Genomic DNA, 17,804 nt, shown 5'->3' with positions numbered 1-17,804 from the left:
GTACTAGAAAGTAGTATGGGTATACGGGAAAGTAGGCTCATCAAGTTCTAGACAGAACTTCTTGTTTTTATTCCAATTTAGGCCCAATTTTCATAGATTCCAGAATATGGGGATGAAAAATTACTTGCATATATTAATATTATATATCGTTGGAAAGATCGGAATTTCCCGCGTTCTACACAATTTGTTTCAATGCTCTAACCTACTTACGGCGGGAGTTATTTGCTTTTTTAGCTCGAATTTCTTTAGGTTTAGCTGAAATTTAGGCATTACTTTCTTCATTAAATCTATCAATAAAAAGTGAAGGAATTGTCCCACAGTTTTCTTTCTGACAGCACTAGAAAAATGGATTTTTTTACTCCAGATCTATCTCGACCTATGGTCGAGAACACGTTGTGTGTATGTCCAAAGCATTTTTCTTCAAATTGAATCACAACAAAAAAAACATTTTTCTTCATTGTAACCAGAATATAAAGATCATAGGTTGTGGTGTGTGTGTGTGTGAAAACATTTATCATGTGCATTTTTGTGTCCCCTTTCTCACAACTGCGACATGGTAAATCTGCCATTTTACAGAAGGCAAAATGAAATTACTTGTTTACATATATAAATAAGTACACATGAACCCATAAATCCTAAGTGCAATTAGACAGGAGCGCAATTATATGAAGAAAAAAACACTAACAAATAAGTAAAATGAAAAAGCGCAATAAAAAAGCGTACAGAGAATAACAAATGGACGCAGCAGAAGATATACGGTCAATTGGCGAATAAACACATAAATTGAAATGCCCTTTTTCCCCAATAGATACCTAGTGTTCCTTCAATTTCCCGGGCTGCTCAGAAAAATCGATTTAAATGAACAATTTTCTGATTTTATTATTTGAATTCATGTCGTCCAATCTTTTTTTTTCCCTAAGAGATTGTTTTTTTTCCCTCTACCAAAGATGTTCTTTTTTCCTAATGCGTGTTGTTTTCACTGGGAAATTCAATTTAGAAAAGTAATGTTTCCAGCATGGAAAACTTAAAATTATTTGGTGGTTTTCTAATAAATGCTTCATGCAAAATTGAGAAAAAGGTTTTAAATAAATGACATTAAACATATTTTTCTCTTATACGCTGCTATATTATTTAATACAGTTATTAAGACATCGCAAAAAGGTACTTGCAAATGAGCTACAAAATTTAAAAATATCTACAATAATAATAATTAGTGTGCATAAGTGCAGAAACATGGATTTACATCCTTACGTTCTTCAAGTTTAAAAACATGCAAGAAACAAATAAGGTGTGAAACTATACAATAATGAATTCTTTCGCTACAGAGGATAATAAAGTTTTCATAATTTTCTGTTTTTCTCCACTTCTTAATAATTTAATACTTTTGATACCGACAGCATAATTCTGTTTTTCAAAACTTTCTGCTGGAATTCGAAGAAACAAAATTAATAGATAAATGCTTAACGGTATGTGTGTTCTTTTAATGGCCAGGCTACCCATGCTTCGTAAAAGTTGCAAACAATGACGTTTAAAGAAATAGCATTTCAATGACAGGGCATACCGGGGCACGTTTACTCATGGTTTTTCAAAACGAATTATAAATTGGAGAGCCAACAGAAATAATAGATTGATGCTACTCCCTAGCAAATATTCTTAACAAGTTTTTGAGCATTAGTCGAGCTTCGGTCCAGCATGCAGAAAGAATAATCTGTTTTTTACCAAGTTGAGTAAATTTTATGTTGAACGTTTTGAAGCTTATTGTGAATAAATAATACTTAGTTAAGAAAAAACAAATGTATAAAAATTAGCAGAATTTTATCCTTTTTTGAGAATCGTATTTGTACGAACTGAAATGTTATTCCTTTTTTTTTTTCGGAAGTAAAGAGTAATAGTAAATCCAAAAGGGAATTCAAATAGCAGGGGAGTTCAAACCATGAGTAATTTAATTTCTTTTATGTATAAACAATAGTCACATAATCATTAAAAGAACAAATAAATAAGTGCACAAAACTAGGTTAAGCGGGAATACCAGTCCTTTATGTAACCAACTTCGGTTGTAATTTCATTCAAAAACAGGTCAGTAAAGAATAGTCTGTACGTTCTTTTGGAATGCAATCCTACAAGTATTTCAAAGATGATCGTTAAATATCGGCAATTTTGAGCTGACGCATACCTTCATTTTACTTGTATTTCGAACAAAGAAAGAACTAAACAAATGAAACAATGTCCTCGCAATTAGATATTCATTCACCTTGTTACATGTAACGAACGTAATTAGAATACGCTTGTTTAACAATATTGCTTTCCTTTAACAAACGTAATAATGGGGTCGTTTCCGAAATTTCAAAAGTTTTTTTTTTTTTTTTTCTGAAAGAGCATGCCTAAAAACATAGGATCTGACCATTTTTTAAATAATTTTAATAAGTTTAATATTTTTTTAAAAATTTTTTAATCGGTGCGCTTTTATTGTTTACGTTTTTGCCGATGACATAACAAATGTTGAAGTGCCATTCACAGAGCACAATATTTAATTCGCATCTTTATTCACGTGTACTGGCAACGATACGGTTGATAGCAAGCGTATTAGAGCGCAATATTTAATTCGTTCTTGATTATCATAACGTGGAAACGCGATAGACAGATGTGCTAAAGTACATCATTTGTGACGTCATAAAGACCACACCATATTTTCGAAATCGGACATTTAAGAAAATTAATTAAAAATCAAGCGTTGGGAAAATAAAAGTTTTTTTCTCGCGCCATGGTTTTTTTTTCCATTCCCCCCCCCCATTTTTTTTCTTTATTCCATTAATTTCAGTGCCTAAAAGTAGTACTTTTAGTCACTGAATTGATTGTTGTCTGAAGAAAACAACCCCATTAAAATATTTCGTCTGTTCTTTTCCTTTTATTTCGTAGCATTATTCGTCTGTAATCTTTACATTTGGACTCGTTTGCAGAATTTATTCTTCTTAACTACTACTAGTTTTGAATGTACAAGAGTACAAAAAGAATGAGAAAAGAGTGTTTGAGAATTAAGAGAAGAAAAGTGAGACACATAGAATAATATTGTTCCTTAAAGAATAATAAAATTTATGTAGGAACTTTCTGAATGTCGTAGTAGCTGCAAACAGTTTATTTTATATCAAGTTACTCTTTCTACGAATATCATTTTACGTATTTGTGCAGCAGAGAGTAAATAGCTTTTCAAGAAACCAAAAAATGCCGGTTTTCTTGCACGAAGTTTTACATTAGGCTAAAACATGTAACTTAATGAAAATGCAAAATTCTTTTGTGTATCCTGAAACCATGTTACAAGACAGAATTACATATTCCTGACAGACAACGAATTCATTTTCGGAAAGCATCCCAATTTTCAACCGTACCTGAACAAAAGATCCATTCAAAACCCATTCCTCTCGCCCTGAAATGGAATAAATTAAACATTTAATAAGCTGTTCCAAACACGAAAACTTCAGTCTAACTCTAATTCCCGCCAACGAGTCGAACTTAGTATCCAAAAGTAAACGAAAGCGCTTTGGCGGGTTCCGAACAATGCCTTCAAATGTTGCAACAATTTCAGAAGGGTGGCAGGCAGAGTGAATTCGGAAGCCAGAATGAAGGTGACATTTAATAATTCATAAGGTGTATAACATTCATTTCGCACTCCCTTATTGATTAGCATTTAACGCCGGCGCGCCGCTTTTGTGATGTAAAATGCGCTGGAAACAAGGTTCTGTATTGACGATTCGACGGCAACTTGCATTTAATTTGAAAAATGAATCTCAGAGAACAGGAAGGACACTGGAGAAGAGCATAACTTTAATATTTTGCCCTCTCTGGGCACACGCGGCGATTAAATTTCGAAATTAATGTATCCAAAATTCCAACCGAACTAAGTTTTAACAATCAAAACCAGCATTATCAAAGCGTATAATGCCATTGCAGACACTTGTTTTGCAGTTACAAGGAACTCCTTTTTTAACACAGAAAAAAAAGTTTGACCGACTGACCCAAAACAGCTCAGTCAAGGGCGTAGCCAGCTCAACATGGAACGGGGGGGGGGGAGGCAGGAGTCTCGATGGAAGCCACGGTAGGTTTACTATGAACTCCCAAAGTTTTCCTTATTCAGCAAGTTTTTCTGACGATTTGGCAAAAATATCATCGTTCGGCAAAAGTTGAAGTTCTATTCGGCAAAATTATCATCACCTGGCGATAATTTGGAGTTCCATTCGGCAAATTGAGAGTTTACATCTTCCCAAAAATTAAAGTTCGCTACCCCCCCCCCCCCCCCTGGGTAGGTTTATCATTTGGACAATTAGGAGATCGGTCTATTGCCCCCCCCCCACGCTCCCTCCAAGATTTTGGAAGCAATGGGATTCTAAAATGATAGTGGAATAAAACCAACTAAACACCAATATCCAGTGGCGGCGATTCGAAGGAGCAGGGGGGGGGGGCCAAAGCCCCCCCCCCTTTTTTTATGGTTCTTTTTACTTCCTTTTACAAAAAAGGAAGTATTGTATTCGCGAAAAAAATTTCACTCAAAAATCGACTTTAATTACCATTTGGCTCACCCCGGAATGAATGTTGAGGTTTTTTTTCGACTCGATCACACGCGGATAAGTGCCTAAGAACGTATAGACACGCGAAATAACCATTTTGACTATTTCCGAAAAAAAAAACGAGTGTTCTCGTGACGTCTGTATGTACGTTTGTATGTGCATATATGCGTATGTATGTCACATAACTCAAGAACGGAATGTCCTAGAAAGTTGAAATTTGGTACGTAGACTCCTAGTGAGGTCTAGTTGTGTACCTCCTTTTTTGGTTGCATTCGAATGCTCTAAAGGGGGTCTTTTGTCCCTTTTTTGGGGGTAAATCATTGTTAATTTCGATGTAAGTTCAAGTGGTATTATAATTTGGTGGACACTTGGCGATACATCGCCAGTCTTTTGGTCGCCAAGTTTTGTCGCCAACTTGGCGATTGTTTTTTTTTAATCGAATTTTTTGAGCAATCACGATTGCTTATTGCTTTCATTTGACTGTTTTGATGTCCTATGATTTTATTCCCCCCCCCCCCCCGCGCCACCCTCTACAGCATCACCGTCGACCCACTCCTCACGATGCTGCTCCTATAGCGAAGACCGTCTCCAGATTGCATCCATGTCCTACACACACGCGCATACATACACAACTACACACGCACACAGACATACACACTAGAGGTGCGACACCGATGGCAAAACATTGATGTTTCAAAACATCGATGTTAGAAATTAAAACATCGATGGCATTTATACATCGACCAAAAAACATCGATGTTTCCAAAAATCGATGTTTTAAAACATCGATCTTTTTATCAATGTGTAACATACATTTTTAAATATACTTCACTAATTTTAGCAATTTAAAAGAATACGTCCCCGACGAATGTATTGAAAATACTGAACCTCAAATCATGAATTAATTTAATAAGAATAATTTCGCTACATCTTGGTATTATAGTAGGACAAAAATTGATAATAAGACAAGCACCGATTAATACAAACTAGTTATAATAATAAGGAAATATTTTCAAACTGAATGAATTTAAAAGTAAATTTACATTAAAAAAGAATCTAAGGAAAAATGTATGATAGCACTTACCGTCAGTTGAATGACGAGAAAAAGATGTGCTAATTATTTTAAAAATATAAAATTAATTCTAACAATTATTTTTAAGAGTAAGAAATATGTGTTGTACTGTTAGTTAATAATTAAAAACAAATTGTACGTAATAGAGGGACAACTTGTTGGGGGAAATCAATAAGTAACCCCGAATATTGGTGTTGACAGTTCGTAGAAAAAGAAGTTTTTTTACTTTGTTCCCCAGAAGCGCATTTCTCTTTTCGCAGACTATCCAACCAGTCAGAGAAACATCTCTTTCCGATGGAACAGAAGTGGCCATCACTATCAAATACTTTAATGCAACTTTTACCAACTCTAAATTTTTAAAGTTATAATTTTCACCGTAGTAACATATAGGATTTTCCTTTAGTTTAAGAACTGGAGCCTTTAAATAGACTGCAAGTTCTGGCACGAGACTACCAGTGTCAAATTCTTCCAATAGCTTTAATCTCTTCCTCACTCTCAAGTTAATCTTCTACTATCTCGTAGTGATCTTCTCAAAAATCAGCCTCTACAGAGAAAAATTAATCTTATAAAATGGGTGCAAACAAAATGTTTTTTTGTTTTTGTTTTTGTTTTTGGCAATTTCATAAGTAAACTTAATTACCTAGCGAGAAAATTGGAGTAAATTTTATGATAATTTTCAATTAAAATGCAAAAACATCAACATCGAAAAAACATCGAAACCAACGCATCGTTGGTCAAAAAACATCAAAAGTTTAACATCGATGTTAAAAACATCGATGTTTTAACAAAAACATCGATGTTTCCAAAACATCGACATCGATGTTACACCACTAATACACACACACACACACATAAACACATACACACACATACACACGCGCATACATACAGACACCTACACATACACGCATACATACAGACGCCTACACATATGCCTACACACACATACCCCGCCCCCACGCACACAAACACTCATACACACAACTACCCACACACTCATGCCTGCACACAGACACAAACACACATGCCTACACACACATACACATACCCTTACACACAAACACACATACCCCCCACACACAAACACACACACTCGTGATTGCGAAAAACATAATTTGAATTCAAGATGACAAAATTCAAATTAATTTTTCATTTCTTTTTTTTGTTTAATTTGGTTTCAATTTGGCCACTGTTGGTGATATTTAGAGAGTAAACTATTGAATCACATTAAAACTGCCAATAATGAGAAAATGACATTAAATTGGAGTAAAAGGAAGTCATATAATGCACACATCAGTTCGTTTTTTTTTTTTTTTTTCAATTTAAGCACCAAAACTAGAAAGCTTTCTTTAAAAGTATTTCAAAAATTACATTGTTGAAATACTTTTAAAAAAAGCAGAAATGTCAAAATTTTCAGAACATAATTATTTTTTTTACATTGTATATCTGTTTATGAAACATTATTTAGCACAAGCAGTAACTTTTAGTTTATGTATTCATTGTTTAGATATTAGTAAATCCATTGTTTTGCTAAAACAAGCCATACTTGTTCAATGAGATTATTACCAAATGTTTGTGACATCTCAAAATACTTTGGGGTAAATAATGTAAGTCTAATTCATATCTAAGTGTTTCTTCGGAAAATTTTATTGTGTTCAAATTTCATCAAAATCTTAATAAAAACGTGAGTTAAGTTGTTAGATTTGCATCGATTACACTCTTTTTTTTTTTTTGCTGCCGCTAAAAGTCCTATGGCTTTTAGAACTCTACTCGTTGGGTTTCTTGTTTCTACTAATGACTTTTATCGCAACCATGATTTGAATTCATGGTGCCAAAATTCCAATGAATGGCAGGGTCTGGACGCTGGATGTTGTGTGCTGGATACTGTTTCCGCGTAAAAAGGATTGTGTTAAGTCGAGAATGTTGTTTGTAAATAATTCGATTCCGAGGGCATAGAACTGCATTATAAGCATAGAAAAACAAAAATCAAAGGAAGCGGACGTCATTAATGGTCAAGTGAAAACAATAAGCAGTTCATGATTGCCCAACAAGTTTAGATATTCCTTCAAATAATGAATAATATAATTTTTGAAATTTATTTCATTCATGAAGAAATTTTCAAATCATAAAAGGTTTAGTGGAAAAGGAATAAAAAAAATATATGCATTTAAGAAGCATCGTTTCTAAAGCGCGTACATGAGTACATGCACCCAGTCTTTTGAGTTATCAGAAAACATCCTCATGTACTGTTTGACCACGGATTGTATGTAATCTGGCAATATGCCAAGTAAAGACGATTCCATCTGATTCAATCTAGCAGGGAAGATGGGAAAATAGCGATGGGATATATTGATACACGCGTTTTATAATGTCACTAGTGCGTTATTCATTTATTGCATTCTCAGAAATAAAGTAAGGGGAAACCATAGAAACAACAAAAAGAAAATAAAATATTTTCATTCCGTTCAGGAACGTAAAAGCAAAATGGTAAACTCAAAACTTTGTTGTGAATAAATAAATCAATTAACTTTTGCCGTGAGAATATAGATCGAATCTATTTCAGTTTTAAAAATTGTTGCTGCGAGCAAATTTTCATTTTTACAAAACTAAGGCTAAATAATAGAGATGCAAAAGTGCACATCTGAAACAAACCAATTAACACCCCTATAAACTAATAGATAAGTCCATTTCCACCTATAAACCGGATATTAGTCTTTCCATGTAATCGATGGTCAAACTGTATGTAATAGCCAATTCACTGATAGAGTATACCGCTCCTGACGTCACCAACAATGAAACTCTCGCCACAGCATGATAATGTGATAATACTTTTTGGTAATGTCAGGGAAATGTTTTATTTTGACAAGGCTGAACTGGATCCGGTCATTTGACTGTTTAACTGGTAAAATTGTGTCATTTCAGGGGAAGAAAGAAATGAAAAAGTGGTCAACAATGAACGCTACCGACTGGAGCTTAGGGTTCATACACTGGAGTTAGGGTTACAATTTCAACTATCAAAATATCACCAAACAGGCAACTGCTTCGTTCAAATGTAAAGGGTGTCCCAAAATTAACGCAAGATTTGAATTTGCCGCCATTTTTGCAATAAATTGTGGGCAATCTTGAAAAAAGAACAATTTGGCAGCTGAGGGTCTAGGGTTATTACAAATGGAGCGTTTTCGATTCTAGAATGCGTTTTCATTATCGAACAATTATTTGAAAAATAATGAAAGTTTGGACGGGTCAAGCGGTTTACTGTTATTGGCGCTCGATATCGCAATTAGGTAATGCGCAGGTAGTTGTGGGATTGCTGACACAGACGTTTAACTTCAAATAACCCCATAGGGAGAAGTCTAATGATGTAAAATCACACGATCTAGGGTACAATTCATATCACCGAAACGAGAGAGTACACGAACAGGAAATTCCTTATGCAGTGATTGAATTGTTTCGTTGGCTGTATCATAGCATAACACTCCATTTTTACTAACCCTAACTCCCAACTGTCAAATTGTTCTTTTTCCGTGACTGCCAACAATTCACAGCAAAAATTGTGGCAAATTCAAATCTTGCGTTAATTTTGGGACACCCTTTAGAAACGAAAGTAGTGTGAGGTACACATCAGATTTTTTTAACTCTGACAAACAAATTAATTTCATATTTTGTAAGTATTTTTTTCAATCATTTTTTAATTTGACGACATGTTTCCAAAGATCGAAATGACGTGACTTTAGTAAGAATTTGGAATCAGCGCGGTGATTAACAAGTCAGTGTTCCTCAGCTCCCCATAGTACTTCAAAGCATTAAAGGCGGTGTTTAGTAATTCATAAATCGTGCAATATACGTTTGAAACCTCTGCTATTGATTCGTGTTTGAACGCAACGCTTTGTGATGTAAAGTTGACGGAAGCAGGAAAGAATTGGAATCCATTTTGCCTGATCAGAGAAAAAGGGGGATGGTAATAAATTCAGAAAACTCGATATCACTTTTGTTGCTCAGAATTATTAAGCTTTTTATTTGACTTTTTTGGCGTGTTTTATTCAGGGGTCATTTTACTCATGGCTTTTCCTTTTTAAAATTGCGGTTTCTGGAGACTTTAGATGAACAGGAACGAATTCAAGACAAATTCGTAAACATAAATTGCGTGCATACGTTTCGAGGTTACAGAGTAGTAGTGCCCAAACGTTTATTTAATCGAAGGCCAAACTTCACAATTAGATGACTCTCGCGAGGCAGAACACCAAGGACGCCCATATGCGAAATTTTAAGAGAGCGGGGGCTCAAAAATTTTCCCCGTGGTTTAGCAGAATATTTTCCCTAAGGAAACCGATTTCAGTACAGATTAGAGTTAGTAAAATTTGATATTTTTAATAACTTATTCATTAATGGGTGGAAAATAAAAGCAAGGAAGTTCTCATTTCAAAGGGGGACCGGAGCCCCCCTTGAACCCCTATAAGGGCGCCCTTGCAGAACACATATGAGCAATTCTCTAGAAAAGTGCAATTTCTTGTCCCAGGCTCAAAGCAAAGATAGAAAAGTTGTTTTCCCTTTCTTTTTTCATTATTATTTATTTTTCTCCTTCTAAAAAACAAGATAACAGGCCCTTAACAAAAATGTCATATCATCCACTGTCCCGTCAGAGTTGGTCTTTAATGGTGAGCCAAGACAGCAAAAAAAAAAAAAAAAAACATTAAAAATTAATTTGCATTTTGACATCTGGAATTCAAATTATGTTTTTCGCAATCACGAGTGTGTGTGTGTGTGTGTGTATGTGTGTGGGTGTGCATATGTGTGTGTATGTATGTGTGTGTAGGCTTATGTGTACGTGTGTGTGTAGGCTTATGTGTACGTGTGTGTGTAGGCTTATGTGTATGTATGTGTGTGTAGGCGCGTGTGTTGTGTCTGTGTGCAGGCATGAGTGTGTTGGTATGTGTGTGTGTGTTTGTGTGGGTATGAATGTGTGCTTATGTGTGTGTAGGCGTGTGTGCATATGTGTGTGCGGGCGTGTATGTATGTGTGTAGGCGTGTGTTTGTATGTGTGTATGCATATGTGTGTATGTATGTGTGTGTAGGCGTATGTGTATGTATATGTGTGCAGGCGTGTGTGTTTGCGTCTGTGTGCAGGCATGAGTGTGTTGGTATGTGTGTGTGTGAAAGTGTATGTATACGTATATGCGTGTGGGTAGGTGTGTATGTATGCGTGTGCATTCAGGATATGGACGCAACCTGGAGACGGGTTTCGCGAGAGGAGCAGCATCGGGACGGGCCGGTCGACGGTGGTGCTGCAGAGGGAGGCGGGGGGGAAATAAAATCATAGGAACGCCAAAAACAGTCAAGAGAGAACAATAAGCAATGTGATTGCTCAAAAAAAAATTGACATGCATATCCTAAAATAGACTTTTACAATGATTCAAGAATCTTAATTTGAAATCCAGTTTCTTTTTTTTTCGTTACTGCATACATTAATACTTTGATGGATCTTTAATTGAGTGTAAATCAACATCCAATGTAATGTAGCTAGGATTGATGGATGAGAGCTGTAAAGGTGCACGCAGCTTGTAAAAAATGTTACTTAAATACGTTAAGTCTACGTAAAAAATTTAATATCAGTAAAGGAAAAATTAAACTTTTTACCTGCTAAAAATAATCGAAAATACTAGAAAGATTCTGAAGATATATACTGTTACAAATTCTGTAAATAGTAATTATTGTAGTAACGTAACCTGTAAATAGTTTCCCGTAATGAATATACAACCCCTTAACATATGGCTAAAGTATACCACCCCCTATTCTTTTTTTTTTCTTATTTCATTCACTGATTTTATCAATGAAAGTGTAGTTGTAGAACGTTGTAGCATTTTCTGGAATCTTTGAGAGATTTCTTTTCGGTGTGTATATAAGCCGTTAGCGCTGGATAAAGAGTTTAGTTTCGATTGAGATTTCGAACTGAGAGCGTATTTGCTCTGTTTATAGCGAGGCATTTCGCTGTGTTGTTTTCGCATTCGGAAGTAAATACGTGTGTAACCGTTAAGTTTACGGTGTTGAGTGATATTTGCGTAATTGCTGATGATTAATTTAGCAATTGTTAACGATTTCTACTGTACATAGTGTAAATAAAGCTCCTGTGTTTTTATCAAGAACTGTGTCTTCATTTCGAGAAGTTGGAAGCCTCACCGAATCCGTTACAATTTGGCGCCCAACGTGGGGCTACTTTAGGACTTTCTTGGAGTAAGTGTGACTTTGGACATTTTTTTCATAAAAACTTTTTGAATTTGGACTTTAATTTTATGGTGATTACTCGCGCAATGGATGAACAATTAAAACAACATCTTGATGCAATCAACTCTGTTAAAAATGAATTGGCGGCTAATCAAGACCAATTAAAAAGTGATCTGACTGCAAGTATGTTGGCAAATCAAGACCAGTTAAAAAGCGATTTAACGGTGCTGAAAAAGGACTTAACGTCTAACCAAGAAGAAATTAAAAACGATTTTATTTCGGTAAAGACTGTGATGGAAAATAAATTTGATGACATAGAGCATCGAGTTGATGCTATTGAAGAAAAATTTGATATCGTTGAAAGCCGATTCAATGCTGTAGAAAATAAATTTGAAGAAGATAGAAGATTTCATCTATATAAAGAAGAGATCTTTAAGGACGCGGAAAGGAGATTGGCGACCGCGGATAGCAGCTCTGTACAGTTTGGCGCTCCCACATCGGTTGCTCGACCGTCCATTAAACTTGCCACATTTGATGGGAAAACTTCGTGGCAGGTTTACAAAACTCAATTCATGATAGTGGCGGAAGCGAACGGATGGGACTCTGCTACCAAGGCCTGTCATCTTGCAGTATCCCTGAGAGGTGACGCAGCGGACATTCTCCAGACCCTTCCGGACAACCAGCGCCTGGATTTCGCCGCCCTCACATCTGCGTTGGAGCTTCGCTTCGGTGAGAAGTGCCAGAAAGATTTCAGCCGACTCCAGTTGAAGTCCCGTTTCCAGAAAACAGGGGGAAACCCTGCAAGAGCTAGCGGCTGACGTCGAGAGACTGTCGCATCTTGCTTTTTGCGGATGTTCGAGACAACCTGGCACTCAACTACTTCATCGACGGAGTTCGGAATCCTGAAATCCAGAAAGCCCTCCGGATGGCGGATGTAAACGACCTGAAATCTGCTTTGGTGTATGCGATGAGATACGAGGCCGCCCAAGGAGCAACCCGTGTGGATGGCCATCCCATCCGGACTTTGGAAGCTGATGAGTCTGATTCCAGGTCGTCCCATCTCGCTGAACTTGAGAGACAACTCGGTGACTTGGCAAGACATCTGAACAGCATAATAGCCCAAAAGAAACAAGAGCAGAAGTGCTGGAAATGCGGTAGTGCAGGGCACCTGCGAAGGAGTTGTCCGGCTCGCCAAGCTTCGCGAGGGAAGGAAAACACCACCACCAGAGCTCTGCAGATTTCCTCTACTAGTAGTGGCAGTGATGGACTTTTCATTTACGCACATGTAAATGGGAATCCTTGCAAACTGATTGTCGACACTGGAACCAATGTGACAATCGTTAGGACAGATGTGGCTCGTGAATTTGGATTGAAACTGTTGTGGACATCGCCACGCGTAAGTCTTCAGACTGTGACAGGTGACAAAATTGAGATTGAGGGTAAAGTGGACTTGGAAATAGTGTTTGGGAATGCCACCTACCATCATACGGCATTCGTTGCTGATATCACAGAACCCTTCATTCTCGGATTGGACTTTTTAAAGAAATACGACTTCACCCTTGACTTCAAGACTAATGAACTGCACTCGATGAGAGAAGACATAGCCATCTTCAACGTTGAAAATGATGTAAAATCCGCTCATCAAATAATAGCCCAAATAGATTTATCAATTCCCTCAAGGTCAGAATCATTAATACCTGGCTCCCTTGAAGAAAGCAATAGTTTTCGATTTGGACTCATTGAATACCCTAACCTAAGCAATAACCTAAAAGGAGTGCTGGTAGCATCTACGCTTGTGGACCTTTCTAAGGATGTAATTCCTGTGAGAGTTGCCAACGTGAGTGAAAGGCCAAGGAATATCCGGAAAGGCGAAGTGTTAGCAACTTGTACTCCCGTAAACTGCATCATTAGAAGAATCAATTCCCCTGAGACTGTGTCTTCTGAGTCCTTGACATCGAAGTTAATTGGAAGTGCACCCTTATCGAAGGATCAAAGAACTGCTGCGGAACAATTGGTGGATGACTTCAAGCATCTGTTTTCATCTACATCGGAGGATGTGGGCCGGACGAATTTAACGCAGCATAGGATCTACACTGGAGAACACCCCCTATTAAACAGCATCCAAGACGACTACCGTTCGCCAAGAAGGAAGAGGTTGAGATCCTCCTGAAAGAGATGAAGGAGAATGATGTAATCGAACCGTCATCCAGTCCTTGGGCCTCTCCCATCGTCTTGGTCCGAAAGAAAGATGGCTCCACTAGATTTTGTGTCGATTACCGACGGCTGAATGAAATCACCAAGAAAGACAGTTACCCTCTTCCACGGATAGACGACACCTTGGACACTCTTTCCGGACACAAGTGGTTTTCGACCCTGGACTTGAAGAGCGGCTACTGGCAGGTTGAGATACACCCTGATGACCGAGAGAAGACAGCGTTTACAACTGGACAAGGCTTATGGCAGTTTAAAGTGATGCCCTTCGGCCTCTGCAATGCACCAGCTACATTCGAGCGTCTTATGGAGACAGTGTTAAGAGGACTTTCCTACGAATCCTGTCAGGTCTACTTACACGATATCATCATCGTGGGACGCAGTTTCGAAGAACATCTGGCAAATCTTAGGAAGGTGCTGCAAAAGCTTAAGGAAGCCAATCTGAAGTTAAGCCCATCCAAATGTAATTTGTTCCGCCGGGAAGTGAACTACCTTGGTCACATCATCTCTTCTGAAGGTGTACAAACCGATCCAGAAAAGGTATCTGCGGTCAAGAGTTGGAGTCGTCCCGAAAACATCCATCAGCTGCGAAGTTTCCTGGGGCTCTGCACGTACTACAGGAAGTTTGTAAAGGGTTTTTCCAACATTGCACGACCTTTGCATAAGCTGACGGAGAGCAAGCAAAAGTTTGAATGGTCCAAAGAATGCGAAGATGCATTTCTACGACTGAAGGAGGCTTTAACATCAACGCCTATCCTCGCCTATCCTCAGCCTGAAAAATCCTTTATCTTGGACACTGATGCGAGCAACGAGGGCATCGGAGCTGTTTTATCCCAAGAAATTGACGGAAATGAACATGTCATCGCTTACTGGAGCAAATGCTTATCAAAGTCGGAGCGAAATTACTGCGTCACCAGAAAGGAGTTACTGGCCATAGTGAAAGCTGTAGAACACTTCCATTATTACCTCTACGGCCGAAAATTTCTGCTTCGGACAGATCATGCCTCATTAACTTGGCTTTTGAACTTCAAAAATCCGGAAGGCCAGATAGCCAGATGGATACAGCGGCTCCAGGAATATGACATGGAGATCAAACATCGAAAAGGGTTATCTTACGGTAATGCTGACGCTTTATCAAGAAGACCCTGTCCTGAGAACTGCCACTATTGTTCCCGAATCGAGAAACAGTATGGAACGACTAGCCCTACCGCCTATCAGGTGACAGTGACTCCAATATCATCAGAACCTGATCCATGGAGTGACGACCAAGTTCGAAAAGATCAACTTGAAGACCCCGACATAAAACCAATTTTGGAGTTCATGGAAAGCGACAGTCGGCGACCTAGCTGGCAGGACGTTTCCATCTTCAGTCCTGCAACAAAAAGATACTGAGCTTTATGGAACTCGCTCTATTTTCGGAACGGCGTGCTACACCGAAAATGGGAATCTGACGACGGCAAAACATCTAGGTGGCAGTTACTACTTCCCCGATCAAGGATTTCAGATGTTCTGAAAGAAATACATAGTAGTGCGACTGGAGGACATTTTGGTGTCTTGAAAACCCTCAATAAAGTTCGGGAGCGCTTCTTCTGGAGTAAGCGAAGGATGACGTGGAGAAGTGGTGCCATTCTTGTGACGCCTGTGCTGCTCGTAAAGGACCGAAGAACAGAAGCAGAGGGAAGCTATATCTGTACAACGTTGGAGTTCCTTTCGAACGAATTGGGATCGACATCCTGGGTCCTCTACCAAAAACTGCTGATGGGAACAAATACATTCTTGTTTCCATCGACTACTTCACGAAATGGCCGGAAGCATATCCCATTCCAGATCAAGAGGCTACCACCGTAGCAGAGACTCTAATCCAACATTGGATCTCGAGATATGGAACACCTTTGCAGATTCATTCCGATCAAGGGAGGAATTTCATCTCTGCTGTGTTTAAGGGCCTATGTCAAATTTTCGGAATTGAGAAAACTAGGACAACACCACTACACCCACAATCGGACGGCATGGTGGAGAGATTTAACCGCACAATCCTGAATAATCTCTCGCTTATGGTATCCAGAAATCAACAGGATTGGGACAAGAAGCTACCTTTGTTCCTGCTGGCCTACCGCAGTGCTGTCCACGAGACTACTGGATTTGCTCCATCTCAGATGCTCTTCGGACGAGAGCTTCGGCTACCTTGTGATCTCGTCTTCGGTCGTCCTCCGGATGCGCCTGCATCGCCTGAGGAATACATCCAGGATCTCCAGGCCCGGTTGGAAGACGTTCATAACTTCACACGAGAGCGAATCAACATCGCGGCGGAGAAGATGAAGACCCGATACGACACAAGGTCTACTGGACATGAATTCAACGAAGGCGACAAGGTTTGGTTATGGAATCCCATCCGACGGAAAGGTCTGTCACCCAAATTGCAGTCGCATTCGGATGGACCCTACAAAGTCCTTAACCGACTGAATAACGTCGTAGTGAGGATCCAAAAATCACCTAATGCAAAACCTAGGGTTGTACATTATGATCGGTTAGCCCCATACTATGGCCATAGTTCATGAGTATTACGTAAACAACCATGGTTGATAACATAAAAGTTGTAGATAATTTTTTTTGCTTTTAATGTTTAGTAATATTTCTTGTTATTATTGTGTTTCCTATGCATTATTGGTTATTATTTAATGTGTGTATTTGTGAACTTGTGATAGAAGTTTGCACCCTTTCTGGGGATTGTACTGCCCGGGACGTGCAGTCCTTGGGAAGGGGGCAATGTTACAAATTCTGTAAATAGTAATTATTGTAGTAACGTAACCTGTAAATAGTTTCCCGTAATGAATATACAACCCCTTAACATATGGCTAAAGTATACAACCCCCTATTCTTTTTTTTCTTATTTCATTCACTGATTTTATCAATGAAAGTGTAGTTGTAGAACGTTGTAGCATTTTCTGGAATCTTTGAGAGATTTCTTTTCGGTGTGTATATAAGACGTTAGCGCTGGATAAAGAGTTTAGTTTCGATTGAGATTTCGAACTGAGAGCGTATTTGCTCTGTTTATAGCGAGGCATTTCGCTGTGTTGTTTTCGTATTCGGTAGTAAATACGTGTGTAACCGTTAAGTTTACGGTGTTGAGTGATATTTGATTAATTGCTGATGATTAATTTAGCAATTGTTAACGATTTCTACTGTACATAGTGTAAATAAAGCTCCTGTGTTTTTATCAAGAACTGTGTCTTCATTTCGAGAAGTTGGAAGCCTCACCGAATCCGTTACTATACTTTTGTTCTATAGCGGGGGAAAAGGGAAAACATTCTTTGTACATTTTATAATGATGAAGGTCATTAATGGATTAGGCGGTTTGATTTAATTAACGAATTCTGAAAAATTATAGCGTCCTGATTTCCCACGCAAATGAAAGAAATGCAAACGAATTTATCATTGATGCAAATGATTATACAGCTATAAATCTTTCGTTTTAATTCTAAATTTTAATAATAGTACTTTTGCTTTGATTGATGATGAAAAAGTGAAAAAAATTCGTTTCTTATGAAATAAGTGATTTTCAATTTCAATATAATCTTCTTGCAATATGCCTTTGTACTTAATTTTATGCAAAACATTTCTTATCTCTACATACATTTTAACATGTTCACTTTTAAAGTTTTGTACGTTGAGAGGAATTTTTGTACGTAGCTCTATATTTTATTTCTCCTCCGCTTTTATGCGCATGTAGTGAAAACATATGC

The sequence above is a fragment of the Uloborus diversus genome, chromosome 1, assembly GCF_026930045.1.
Source record: "Uloborus diversus isolate 005 chromosome 1, Udiv.v.3.1, whole genome shotgun sequence".
Taxonomy (NCBI): domain Eukaryota; kingdom Metazoa; phylum Arthropoda; class Arachnida; order Araneae; family Uloboridae; genus Uloborus; species Uloborus diversus.
The sequence above is the reverse complement of the archived record's forward strand: the minus strand, read 5'-3'. Positions refer to the sequence as shown.